Raw genomic sequence first — 13,062 nt, 5'->3', positions numbered from 1 at the left:
GAGGACGCAGGGGAGGTCGAAGAGTGAGCGTGAAAGGAGTAGTGAGAGGAGGGGGGGGATAGAAGAGTGAGGGCAGGGGTAGTAGTGAGAAAGGGAGAGGAGGTGGGGAAGTAGAAGAGCAGTTGTGACGCCATTTTGAATGTATCTGGTCGGATGCGATGTGGGGAGGGAGAGAGAGGGGAGGGGAGTAGTGAGGAGAGGAGGATGAGAGGAGCAGGGGTGTTCAGAGCCAGAATGGGCCCCGGGGCAATACTTAGATGTGAGGTATTTTATATAAATATAAAAATAACCTCATTTTTATAACCTCAAAAATTATACGTGAGGTTATAACCTCAAAGTGTTAAGTCCCCTTCATCTGGTTTCAGATATAATATATGAAGATAAAACCTGACCATGTAATATTATGTAATCCTGCACTCCCAGGCCACAGCAATGATGCAACCAGCAGCCACAGGGGCATACGAAAGGAGAAAAGGAGGATCCTTCCAGTTTTATACATACATATTTATTTTTTATTATTTTGGGGTGGGGGGGGGGAAAGAATAATCAGCGAAGTAGAGACAGACGACAGATGGTTTATTAATGTAATATTCATGGCACACTTTTTAGAGACTGAATTGCAAATATTTTACATCAAAGGAAGATCAAAATACAATTGTAACCGACATGTCAAGAACGAAACCACAAATTAACAACATGAGGTCATACGAAGAGGGCTGGTCCAAATGTCATACACGTCTAGATGCCTGTGGGGTTTCCACGGGTGCACTACGAGTACATAGTAGGCTATTTTTGTCTGTCTGTCTGCCCCCCCCAACCAAAAAAACCCAAACAAACAGAAAATATAAACAAGAAAAGACATCGTGCAGAGCACTATACTGCAAAATCCGCCCCCCACCCCCTCTCCAAAGGTTGCCATGGATACATCAAATTGTCCATTTTCATTAAGATTAAAATTAACAATCTTCATCAAAGCTCAGGTCAATCGGATGAAAATTGATTATTTTTTCAGATTTAAATTGATGATTTTATGCTCACAAATTTGGGTTACAACATCATGGTAGGGTAGGGATGTTCATTATATTGTGGAAGTCATGCGGATCACGTGACCGGAAGTGTGTCAAAATGGCCGACTTTGTCAACTTTTGGGAAAATCGCATGAATTCCTTTAAAAATCTGCTTCTCCAGACCCACCCACCAGAATGCTACCAAATTTGGGTAGAATGCTACAACACCAAATACCAGAATGCAACAACATTAGGACAGGATTGTGATGTTAAATTGTGGAGGTCATGACCGATCACATGACCGGAAAATGTCAAAATGGCAAACTTCGTGAAATATTTTGGAAAATCACAAATTCGTTTTCAAAAATATCTTCTTCTCCAGACACACCAGTCAGAATTGTACCAAACTTGGGTTACAGCATTAGGCCAGGGTCCGGATAAGCTACAGGTGCAGTGGTCCTATTTTTCTATCTTATCGTGGTTTTTACCATGGGCGAGCTCTTTCAACCAGTGCAATTATAAAAGGATTCCTTTTTAGGTTTTGGGGTTTATCTACCTATCGGGATTTTTTTACCATGGGCTCCCGCTAGTATTCAAAGATTCCCAGCAGTTCGTATCCCTGTGGGCACAAAAGAGCTAAGTGGAGTGCAGTGGCATAATTTGACTCACCCTTGTATATTAAAGACCCATTCCAGCTCAGTTGCAGTCTCTGAAAAACACAAAACCGTCCATTGGATAAAGCAGTTTCAGCTGCTGCACTGCTAACTGCAGCATCAGTCAGTCTACATTGGCTTGAGAACAATTTATTAGCAAATTCCCCCTCCAAGTACACCCTTCCAACTTGCTGTTGGTGCATCTCTTCCTTTCCAGCGTGTCTCCTTGTTCTGGTCCAGTCTGTGTTCCAGTTCTTCCACAAGCCTCGACCTCAAAGACAAAATAAATAAATAAACACATCACCAGCCCATCCAGCTGGCAAGCCATCCCGTGAGGGAGTATACTGTACACATAAATAGTCAACTAGCACCTCTTAAGTGGAACCTTGTTCATGGATTCAATCCCTTCCCCAAGGAGTTTGCTGGTGTTATTAATATGTACATTTATAAAAGTTTGGAGAAGTTGAAAATATCCATTTTTTCACAATAAAAACAAAACGTTCTTCGAACCAACAGTGTATCCATCTTGTCCACCCCATGCATCCTTTCCTGCCCCCCATTCCTCCCCACACCCATTGTTTGCCTCCCTCTGTCTTGGCCTTTGGGTCTGCTGTTTGTGTTCCCCTCCGCTGTCTCTCCTGTTCCTTTTGTACTATTGCGTCATGATCCATTTAGTGTACTAGCTCTTCTGCAAACCTTGACGATGTATAAAAAGAAAAGAGAAAAAAGGTGATAATAGATTCCACTCCCCTAATTAGAAACAAACTGGAGGAAGCAGATAGTCTCGGCTGATATGACGTTTCACCCACTCAAAGAGGACGTCCTTTCAGCCAGAGGAAGTCCATGTGCAGTGGGTGCAACATTATCTTGGGCTCGGTCTGCTTCTCAGGACATGTTTGACTGACCAAAAGAGGCCGAAATTTTGTATGCATTGTCTCAAGGTTGATAGAAGCCTGGCGTTGATTTAACGGTTAAGGTGTTTGGCTTAAGATCTTATGGTCTTGAGTTCAAGCCCCTGTTTTCTGTTTAATTAACACCATGTGGGGTTGATTCAGCCTGTCATCCTTCTGAGGTTGGTGAAATGGGTACCAGTGTACTGGTAATGCTGGGCACTCCATCAGTGGCACAGCCACGCCCCCCCAGAAAATGATGCAACCAGCAGCACCTGGTTGAGCCAAAGGTTGATATGTAACAATGTGGCAAGGATGATGGAAATTTGTGATGGTGAAGGAAAAAGTTTTTTGGAATCGGTTTACTGGACACGGAATGACCACAATCCACAGATATGACAGGGGAAACAGAGCATGGGGAGAGAGTTTCAGATTGGAAGGTTCTAACCGAACTCACTATAAGATTTTTGATGAATTTTATACCAGCCTTGGTTCCAAGTCAAGCACTCGGATTACATTTTCAAATAGACAAGTGGTTGTAAAGTACACCAGTCAAGCAAACAGTGACGAGAGAAATGCATTTGCGCGTCAGTTTACACGATGATACAGAAACCAGATTCTATTGTTTGATTCACTCATTGTATAATCAATCATACCTGGAAAATTAACCTTCCCTGCACAGTTGAATCAGTCTAAAGTTACAAGACCATCACGCACAGTGAAATATGTACACTTTGCAATCACCTTCACCACCCAAGGTGGTAGGTGATGTTTTCACTCCTTTCTCTCTGTTTTGTTTGTCTGTTTGTCACCTACATGTCACAATTCCAAACTGATCGTCATGAAACTTTACCAAGTCGTAGAGGTAGTCTCAAATGAGAAGCCTGTTGATTTTTTTTTTTTTTAGGTCAAAGGTCATCTTGAGTTCCAATTTCTAAAATCGACATTTTTCATCCGATTGAATTGAAATTTGAACAAGATTTGCATATTACATCACTGAATTGAGAAACCAACGATTTTTGAGATCCAAAGGTCAAAGGTCAAACTTCTAAAATCATCAATTTCAATCTGAAAAATAATCAATTTTCATCCAATTGACCTGAACTTTGATGAAGATTGTCAATTTTAATCTTGATGAAATGGACAAATTGATGTATCCATGGCAACCTTTGGTAAGGGGGGTGGATTTTGCAAGTATCATGCTCTGCACAACATCTTTTTCTTGTTGGGTGGTCGCTAGACTTCCCTTGGTCTCAGGTTTTCCATCTGTCTGTTTGTTTGTATGTAATGGACAGCTCTGGAGGCCATAGGAGTGAACCGATTTTGATGAAACTTGACTGGTAGGTTCATACCAGGATCTAGTTGTATGCTTTTGAGCACCATTGCTATGGACGCCACCGTTGCCCAGCAAAAAATGTTCTTTTTTTCGAAAATCAAAAATTGGCTTCCGTGCTTTTATGCGCACTATAATCAACCTCTTTGTCAAAAAATTTCAGCCCGATCCGTCAAAAACTGTATGACTAGTATGCAATTATATTGCTATATGCTTTACCCCAACGTTCGTGTTAGGATTCCCTAACGGAGGGTGAGGGAATCGAACACAAATGATGAATGAACAGTTGCTCGTCATGTTCCTATATGGAACAATGAATGGCAAAAATGCCATCTGATGTGTTCTCTTATCTACATATTTCAAATTCGCCTTAGTCTAGCGACCACCCATGTCACCTACCGGCTTGTATGTTTGTTTGTCTGTCTGTGAACAGAATATCTCAAAAGGTTATGGACGGATTCGGACAAAACTTAGTCGACATGTTGAGTGTGTGACGAGGATGAACTGATTCGATTTTTGTTAAGATCCGAATCTGGATCTGGCCACGAGAATTTTTAAAGTGATTTTTCACCATTGAGCGTTAGGGCCAAAAACTATGTGCAGCACGGCATCTGAAAAATTTGTGGTCGAGTTTTGACAAAACTAGGTGGATGAGTTGGTTAGGTGACAAGAACCAGCGAATTCGAGTTTGGTTAAGATCCCGATGTTGATCTGACCTATCAGTGGAATAGAAAATGTCAACTGTTCAGCCTGAAGGAAGTATGCACTCCACTGAGTGCCGTTCTCGTCGACATGTACATTCTTTCTTTCTTCAGCTTGAATTCCAAAAGTTAGAGGACTGGGGATCAGCTACTCGGAACCTCGTTCTCCATTCTGCTCCGTCTTCTGTATCTTCTTCTCTCAATCTCTTGTTATTCAAATCTCTTTCCACTCCATCTCTCCACCACAATCCGTCTTCCTCTTTATATTATCCCTCGAATTGACTTACTCCACACTTTATTGATTGCTTCCTCATCATTTCTTCTCATCACATGCCCAAACCACCACAGCATAGCCTCTCTAATCTTCTCTCTAACACTCGCAACTCCAGCTCATTGTGTATCTCCTCATTCCTAAACCACTCTCTGAGTGAGAATCCATTGAATCATTTTCATCTCTGCCCTCTCCAGCAACTCCTCGTCCCTTTTTCTCAAAGACCATGTTTCTGCACCATTCATTATAACCGATCTGATGTAGATTGTTACCTTAAGTTTTCTTGGTATCCTTGTATCAGACACACAACTGACCTCCTTCCACCTTATAAATGCTGCCTTGACACTGTCCCACACTTCTACTTCACAAACTCAATCTTCCTTTCATGTTGAGCTCAAGTACTCGATCTTCACAAACTCGATCTTCCTTCGTTTTTGGTTCGGGTTCCTGAGCAAGGGTGGTTGCCTCTTTTCAAGGTGTCTGACTACTTTCTGAAAGACAAGTTTTCCGGTCATTTTTGTCATGTTTGTAATAAGCCTGGTGTTGGCTTAGTGGTTAGGGTGGCGGCTTGGGATCCAAGGGTCCTGAGTTCAAGACCCGTTGGCTGCTGAATTAACACCAGGGGGTTGACTCAGCCTGTCATCCTTCCGAGGTCGGCGAAATGAGTGCCAGTGTACTGGTCCCGGTGTATGCCCCGGTTAGAATAGGTGTACCATATCCCTGTGTGTCGTAAGAGGCGACCAGGGTTGGCGTCAGGAAGGGCATCCGGCCATAAAACATTGCCTCAAGAAAAAGCCAAACCCCTGCACAGCAGGGAAAAATGGCTGTAAAACGGTCATTTTTAAAATTTTTTTGTCATGTTTGTACTGTTATTTTGTAATCTCCGTGTTTACTGTGTGTTTCTAGTTTGGTTTTGTGTTAAAACTTGTGCGAATTGGTGAGTATTCATTGATCTTTTCATGTTGGATTTCCTTGAGACCGACTCTTCTTCTTGCCATCTGTTTTCACGATCTTCTTGTTGCATTTTCTCCTTATAACCTGCAGTTTTTATTTTCTCCACGACTCCTTTAATTTCCACCAAACTATATCCTCTGTTTCATATCTTCAATTGTAAAATAAATTAATTAATAAATAGATAAAAAAATCTTTCCCCTTCTCACCTTTCCCTCCCATAACTAAGTGACTTCCTCTAGGGACTCTAACTCTTCCTTCTTGTTCTTCCCTTTCCACATTTCTAATCCCACTTTTATGGTGAAGGTATTCATGACTGACCTTCACGATAGTTTTTTTTTTTTGGCGGTTCTAGGAACCGCATGCCTCCAAGGCAATGGCATCCGACATATAGGGGGCCCAAGACAGTTATTCCATTAATATACGTTTAGATAATCCCTTCACTTTTGTCTAGCGGGACAACGGGATGTGCGTTGCGGGGATCTCAAAGCTCGGTTTGCTTACACCACTATTACTTCATTGCTACTCTTCTTTTCTGCTTATTCCTGGGGTAAATCCGAATTTGGATCCTCGGGTAGGCCAGCAGTCACTGCGCTTGGAACACCCGATTGGCATAGCGCGGCACAGCGCAGAGCTCCTGTCCTCAAGCGATCCCTCAACCCAACTTTTGCGGCAAGTCATAGAGTATGCTCGGCAGCTTGAGATGATCGTCTCGAGCTTCTGATGATCTGGGATGAGATTGCTGGTTGCATTGAAAAGGCATACGAACGAATATCTCTTAAAGAGGCTGCACGGATGTTGTTTTTCACAACACAGAAGCAAATGACCCTATATCGGTGAACGCGAGCACTAGCCACGTGCTTAATGGTGGATCCGCCTGCATTGTGTGGAATGTCCTCAAAGGCTGGCCTATGCGCCGCTCACGACACTTTATTATCGTACAGAGCAGGGCACAAATTGCACACATCTTACCATCTAAGCGTTGGTTTGCCATAACATCTTACCTTCGGTCCTCGCTGATGGCCGCAGATGTTCTTCATGGATGGCGGACGTCTCCTCGCCCTTCAGGCTGGCGGGGCCGCGATCAGGCAAGGGCTGCTGTACAGCTTGGGCCGCGTGGCGCATCACGGAGCGGGCACATTGACCAGCTCCGGTCGTGGGTCGCCGGGGCACAGCACGGAGTTCGTTGCAAGGCAATTTATGTCACGGTGCTCGGAGCGAGACGATTCTGCAACTTGGAATCATCTGGCCGGAAATGAAGAGGAGCCGCTTCCGGTCATGGCGGCCGGCCCGTGTGCTTGCCGGGGCCCAACCAGAGCGCCCGATTCGGGTGACGACACATCGCTTCGGGTCATCGCTCCCACCCCGCACCAGTGGATCTATAAAAGGACGGGTCGCGAGGTGGTAAAAGAAGAGTCGTCGTCGTTCCTGCTCAATGTTCCTGGTGTGTCGTTCCAGAGTCGTCATTCCTGGGTCGTTCTTTCTTAGTTCCTGCTAGCTCGTTCTGCCCGACTTGGGATCTCGACTCCGCCTTCTCCATCCAAGTCCCTCCCTTCATGCCCAACGGTCGCGGCTTGTTCTCTGGACCGAGCTAGCTGCACGAAGTGCCACGAAGCACGAAACTGCGCACCAGATGTCAGGGAAGTATCCCCCAGTGGAGCACCCCCCCCCCCAAAACATATTGGTGGTGCGATTGGACAATCGTACAAGGTATTCAGAGACTGTTAGCCCCATCTCCTCTCCTCCTTTTTCTCTTCATTAACTCTTCATCTGGTTGTGTGTGTGTGTGTGTGTGTGTGTGTGTGTGTGTGTGTGTGTGTGTGTGTGTGTGTGTGTGTGTGTGTGTGTGTGTGTGTGTGTGTGTGTGTGTGTGTGTGTGTGTGTGTGTGTGTGTGTGTGTGTGTGTGTGTGTGTGTGTGTGTGTGTGTGTGTGTGTGTGTGTGCGCGCGCGCGTGCGTGTGCGTGTGCGTGTTTGTCGTGGCACCTGTCCTCGTAAGTTAAGATTGCAGAAGATTATTATTTCGGGTTAGGTCTGCTATGTCTGCTTTTGTAAGTTACTTGGACATTGTTGCACCTCACGCTTCTTTCTATCCCTGCATTACACACACCAATAAAACCATTCACTGTAACACATAACTTTCCTCGCTTGCTTGTAAATAAATTATTATTAGAAATGTTCCCAGCTCGTTTTTGTCTGTTCTTTCATTAATCCAGCATGGTCCGAATCCAAGCATAGCCGGGACTTTATTCCCAACGATCCATTCCTTTTAGCCGGGACGTCCTTGGCAGTGTCGCTCGGCTGCATCCGATCCGGTAAAATGATCCTGTTCGGACAAGGCGTACCGAGGGCGTGTTCCCCAGTAATTAAATCACGTGATTAATGAGGTAACCCGGTTAACCCATAGACGGGAGGACCCTAGGTCACGCGGTTGAGTTATTGGTGTTCACGATCGGTTAGCGACCCGCCGCGTCACAGAATTATCCGTGTGCGACGGCCTACAATTCCGGGGAGTCTAGTGGGAGCAGAGATAGCTCCCCCCTTAGTAGTCTTCTCACCCGACCCCTGGCCCACAACAATATACACAGTAATACTCTATATAATTATATAGATACAATAATATGATATATAATTATATATATATAATCTATCTATAATTCCAGCAGTGTGTGTGTGTGTGTGTGTGTGTGTGTGTGTGTGTGTGTGTGTGTGTGTGTGTGTGTGTGTGTGTGTGTGTGTGTGTGTGTGTGTGTGTGTGTGTGTGTGTGTGTGTGTGTGTGTCCGCTGTTTCTCGACAACCACTGGTCCGATCTAATTGAAACTTGCTAGGTATATTGCTGGGGCCCTGTGGATGTGCCTTTTCAAGGTTTGATAGTAATCGGACAAGTGCTTCCCAAGTTACGGCCATTTTTTACCAACCAATGACAGGACACGTTGCTGCGTGGGCGTGGCCGATGGGGGAAGACAACCTTCGCCGTGTTCCCCATTACGGGTTACAATGTAAGGACTTCCGGATCGTGATGACTTACTGTATTCTAATAATTTCTCGATTTTTTTATGCGCATTTATAGATAAACACAATGCCCCAAGTTATGATCGTTTTCATATTAGACGGTGTATAAATTTCGGTAACATCAGAGTGAGCTGGTATGCTCCAAACCAGGAAGGAAATTTTAAACACGCGATAACTTACGATCGAAAATGAGCAAGTAGGAGACAAAATTTAATTGACTTTGTGTATTCTAATAATTTCTCAATTTCTTATGCGCATTTATAGATAAACACAATGCCCCAATCCAGTCATTGTTTACGAGAGTGAAGGAACGGCGACTGGCCGACGATGATGTTACGGGCCGTGCCAGTTACATGGCAGCGAATGTCATGGCAAGCAAAGACAGGGAGGTAAACTTGATTTTAATTAACTCTGTGTGTGGAAGTGTGGTTGTCGCGAGAACGCGAGAGCGAAGGAACGGCCTGTGTGGTTGTTGTTTCTGGCACTCGGTTTGAAAGTTTGTTTTTTTTTTGCACGTACGGGCACGCACCTACGGGCAAGCACTAGTATACACAATAACAATAACAATATATATATATATATATATATATCAATATTAATATGTATGTAGAGATAATTATATTATATATGTATATATTTCCATATATACGTATATATATATGTATATATATATATATATATATATATATATGTATATATATGTATATATATATATATATATATGTATATATATATATGCGGGCCAGAGGTCCGGTGGCGAGAACGACCGCAAGGTGGGGAAAGTTACGTCGATTCCCACCAGACTCTCCGGAATTGTAGGCCGTCGCTCACGGATAACTCCGTGAGGCGGCGGGTCGCTTAACCGACCGTGGACGCCAATACCTCCACCGCGTAGTGTAGGGTCTTTTTGTCTAGAACCAATTTACCTAATTAAGCATGCGGTGTTGTCTACCGGGGAGCCACGCCCTCGGCACGTCTTGCTCGAACCGGGTCACTCTACTGACTGCGGTAGAGTTCCAACTACCGACTACCAACTCCGATTCGGATGCAGTCGAGCGGAACTGCCAAAGCCGTGCCGGCTAGAATGAACAGATTAACGGGAACAAAGACCCAGCTAAGCTCAGATTCGAACCATGCTGGACCAATGAAGGAAAAGACGAAAACGAACTCGGAACATTTCTAATAAGAATTTATTTACAATAAGAAGAACACAGAGCAAGACTTATCACAGAGTATACAAGAAAGAATTCACAATGATCAGAAATAAATACTTAAGCAGTTCTACCTAAGAGACGGCACCACACACGCAGACGAAAATAAAACCCAGGTATTTTATTAGGACCCCCGCAGCCAGGGAGAGAGATGAGCTGGGGTCGCGGTTCTGCGGGGTACCTGCATGTTGGAGGGATGGGGGTGCTCCGTGGTGCGGCACCAGCCAATGGCCATGCAGCCCGGCCCACAGTCACACGCGTGGGGCTCGTGTCCGCGGAGGAACTTGAGAGGAGTAGTCGGATTCCCAGGGCAGGGGTCAGGGTCGCGGACAGGTCCCAGAAAAACTTCCACGAATGCCCCAGACTCCAGCAACGAATTCCCCGTCTCCAATAAACCTCTGACGAACGCCCTCGAATGCCCCATGCAGAGCTGAACCCCTTCTGAAGTGAACTGAACTCAGACTCCAGCTCAGACCACACGACGCACACCAACCAACTCACACCTCCAAAGAACTCCCCTCAAGACTGAGGATGGTGTCGTCTTTTTATGGACCTCCCCGAAGTGGGCGTGGCCGAAGGTGGAAGGGAACCTCGGCCACGTTCCCCATTACGGGTTACAATGTACGAACTTCCGGATAGTGATGACTTCGTGTATTCTAATAATTTGTCGATTTCTTGTACGCATTTATAGAGAAACAAAATGCCCCAAATTATGATCGTTTTCATATTAGGCGGTGTATAAATTTCGGTAATATCAGAGTGAACTGGTATGCTCCGAACCAGAAAGTAAATTTTAAACACACGATAACTTTCGATCGAAAATAGGCAAGTAGGAGACAAAATTTAATTTACTTCGTGTATTTTAATAATTTCTCGATTTCTTATGCGCATTTATAGATAAACACAATGCCCCAATCCAGTCGTCGTTTCCGAGAGCGAAGGAACGGCGACCAGCCCACGATGACGTCACAGGCTGTGCTGGTTACATGGCAGCGAATGTCATGGCAAGCAAAGACAGGGAGGTATACTTGATTTTAATTAACTCTGTGTGTGGAAGTGTGGTTGTCGCGAGAACGCGAGAGCGAAGGAACGGTCTGTGTGGTTGTTGTTTCTGGCTCGCAGTTTGAAAGTTTTTTTTTTTTTTTTTTTTTTTGCACCTACGGTCACGCACCTACGAGCACGCACTAATATATGTTATAAACAGATGTTTGGTACTACAGAAATTTAATATGGATACAAACAAACACAACATAATAGTGGCCGAAGCTTTTCGTGCTGCACTCTTCAGGGTAAAAATCGCAGCAAGTGATGAAGGAAGTGAAGGCGCGTGTTTTATATGCAGGTCTCAATAAGGTTGACACTGATTGGTTCAACCGTAATGACGTCACGGTTAATCCGAACGCCCATTGGCGTCATGTACTCAATAAGCTGGGAATCAAATGAGCTGGGACTCATCCCAACATGTACTCAATAAATCGAACTATAAGCCGTCTGACACTCAAAGGTTCGCGTTGGCGCACGGTTTTAACTTCGGCATTCCCAAGCAGAATATCAAGAGGGAAGATATTTTTGCCGAGTTTAAACTCCTGAATGCGCAACAATAACATCAACAAGATGATGGACATCCTGAAAGACGAAACAAAATTTAATCATCTGGGTGGTGGAACGGAACATGATCGCACGCCTCAGGTGGAAGGTCAGATCGTCAAACGACTGTTCCAGCTTCTCAAACGTGGAGAACTATCAAAGGAGGTGAACGACAGAATTATACCTGTTGGAGCCCAACGTCCAAGAATGTACGGCCTGCCGAAGATTCACGAGGAGAATATCCCTCTAAGACCAATACTGTCCATGATGCGATCAGCACAACATGAGCTTGCCAAGTGGTTGGGAGAGGTACTGCAACCAGTATTGGATTCACTTTCTCATTTCGTGGTTAAGGATTCCTTCACATTTGCAGAATCAATTAGAGCTTAAACACCGACAAGTGAGGACAACATCATGGCATCCTTTGATATTAAAAGCTTGTTCACGAATGCCCCATTGAAGGAGACGATTGAGATATGCGCACATTTGCTGTATCACACCGATCTGGAACAACCGATGATCTCGGAACACGTCTTCGTGGAATTAATGAACACAGCAACAAGGGAGGTGGAATTCATTTTTAACAACATGATGTATGTTCAAACAGACGGTGTGGCCATGGGTTCTCCATTAGACCCAACTCTTGCAAATATCTTTGTGGGCTATCATGAAATGCAGAAACTGACTGGTCGGCACGGGGTCGATTTCCCCCGTTGTATACTATCGATATGTTGATGACATTTTTGCCTTGAGTCTCGGACGGCATGTGACAATTTCTAGGCATGGCTGAACACTCTCCATCCAGTGCTGAAGTTCACCACGGAACTGGAATCTTCAAACACGGTACCGTTTTTGGACGTGCTGGTTGATAGATCCAACCTTGGTTTCACAACATCCGTCTACCGGAAGCTGACTTTCACAGGGCAGTATACTCGGTGGGACTCCTACAGCTCCACGAGATACAAAATTACTTTGATCAATATCCTGGTTAACAGAGCACGGAGGATTTGTTCACCTTGTAATCTTCCTGCTGAAATTGACAAAATCATGAATATACTCGGTAAGAATGGTTATCCTGAGCATATCGTTAAGAGATACATACACAAGTTTCTAAACACGACAAAAGATTCGGAAGATTGGTCCGGACAAATGTCCAGTCCATATCAGGATGCCCTGGAAAGGGCAATCATCACGAAGCTTTGAAGTACAAATCAAACATATTGTGTCCAACACGTTTCTGGCTGTGCAACCCTGAGTAATCTTTACCTCTCACCGTTTGCTGACGTCAGTCAACAAGGATGTGCTACCCACCTCACAAACCAGCAATGTTATTTATGAATTTAAGTGCTGATGTGAAGCTCGGTACATGGGCCGCACAACACTGAGGTTGTCTGATCGGATCAAACAACACGTCCCCTTGGTGATTCTAAGAAAGATTGTGAGGGTG

General features: G+C 44.6%; 1 long non-coding RNA gene across 1 annotated transcript; it reads right to left on the bottom strand.

The window, feature by feature from the left end:
- Positions 1 to 1,642: 1,642 nt before the first annotated feature.
- LOC147025722 (uncharacterized) lies at positions 1,643 to 10,553 on the bottom strand. The gene is made up of 3 exons (XR_015057986.1): positions 10,210 to 10,553; positions 1,840 to 1,931; positions 1,643 to 1,716 (listed from the first exon to the last, which is right to left on the bottom strand). It is a non-coding gene; the product is annotated as an uncharacterized LOC147025722 (long non-coding RNA).
- Positions 10,554 to 13,062: the final 2,509 nt, after the last annotated feature.

This window comes from Eptatretus burgeri, chromosome 5 (assembly GCF_056783735.1).
Source record: "Eptatretus burgeri isolate ZD-2024b chromosome 5, Ebu_testis_v1, whole genome shotgun sequence".
Classification (NCBI taxonomy): Eukaryota; Metazoa; Chordata; class Myxini; order Myxiniformes; family Myxinidae; genus Eptatretus; species Eptatretus burgeri.
This window is presented reverse-complemented; position numbering and strand designations above follow the sequence as displayed.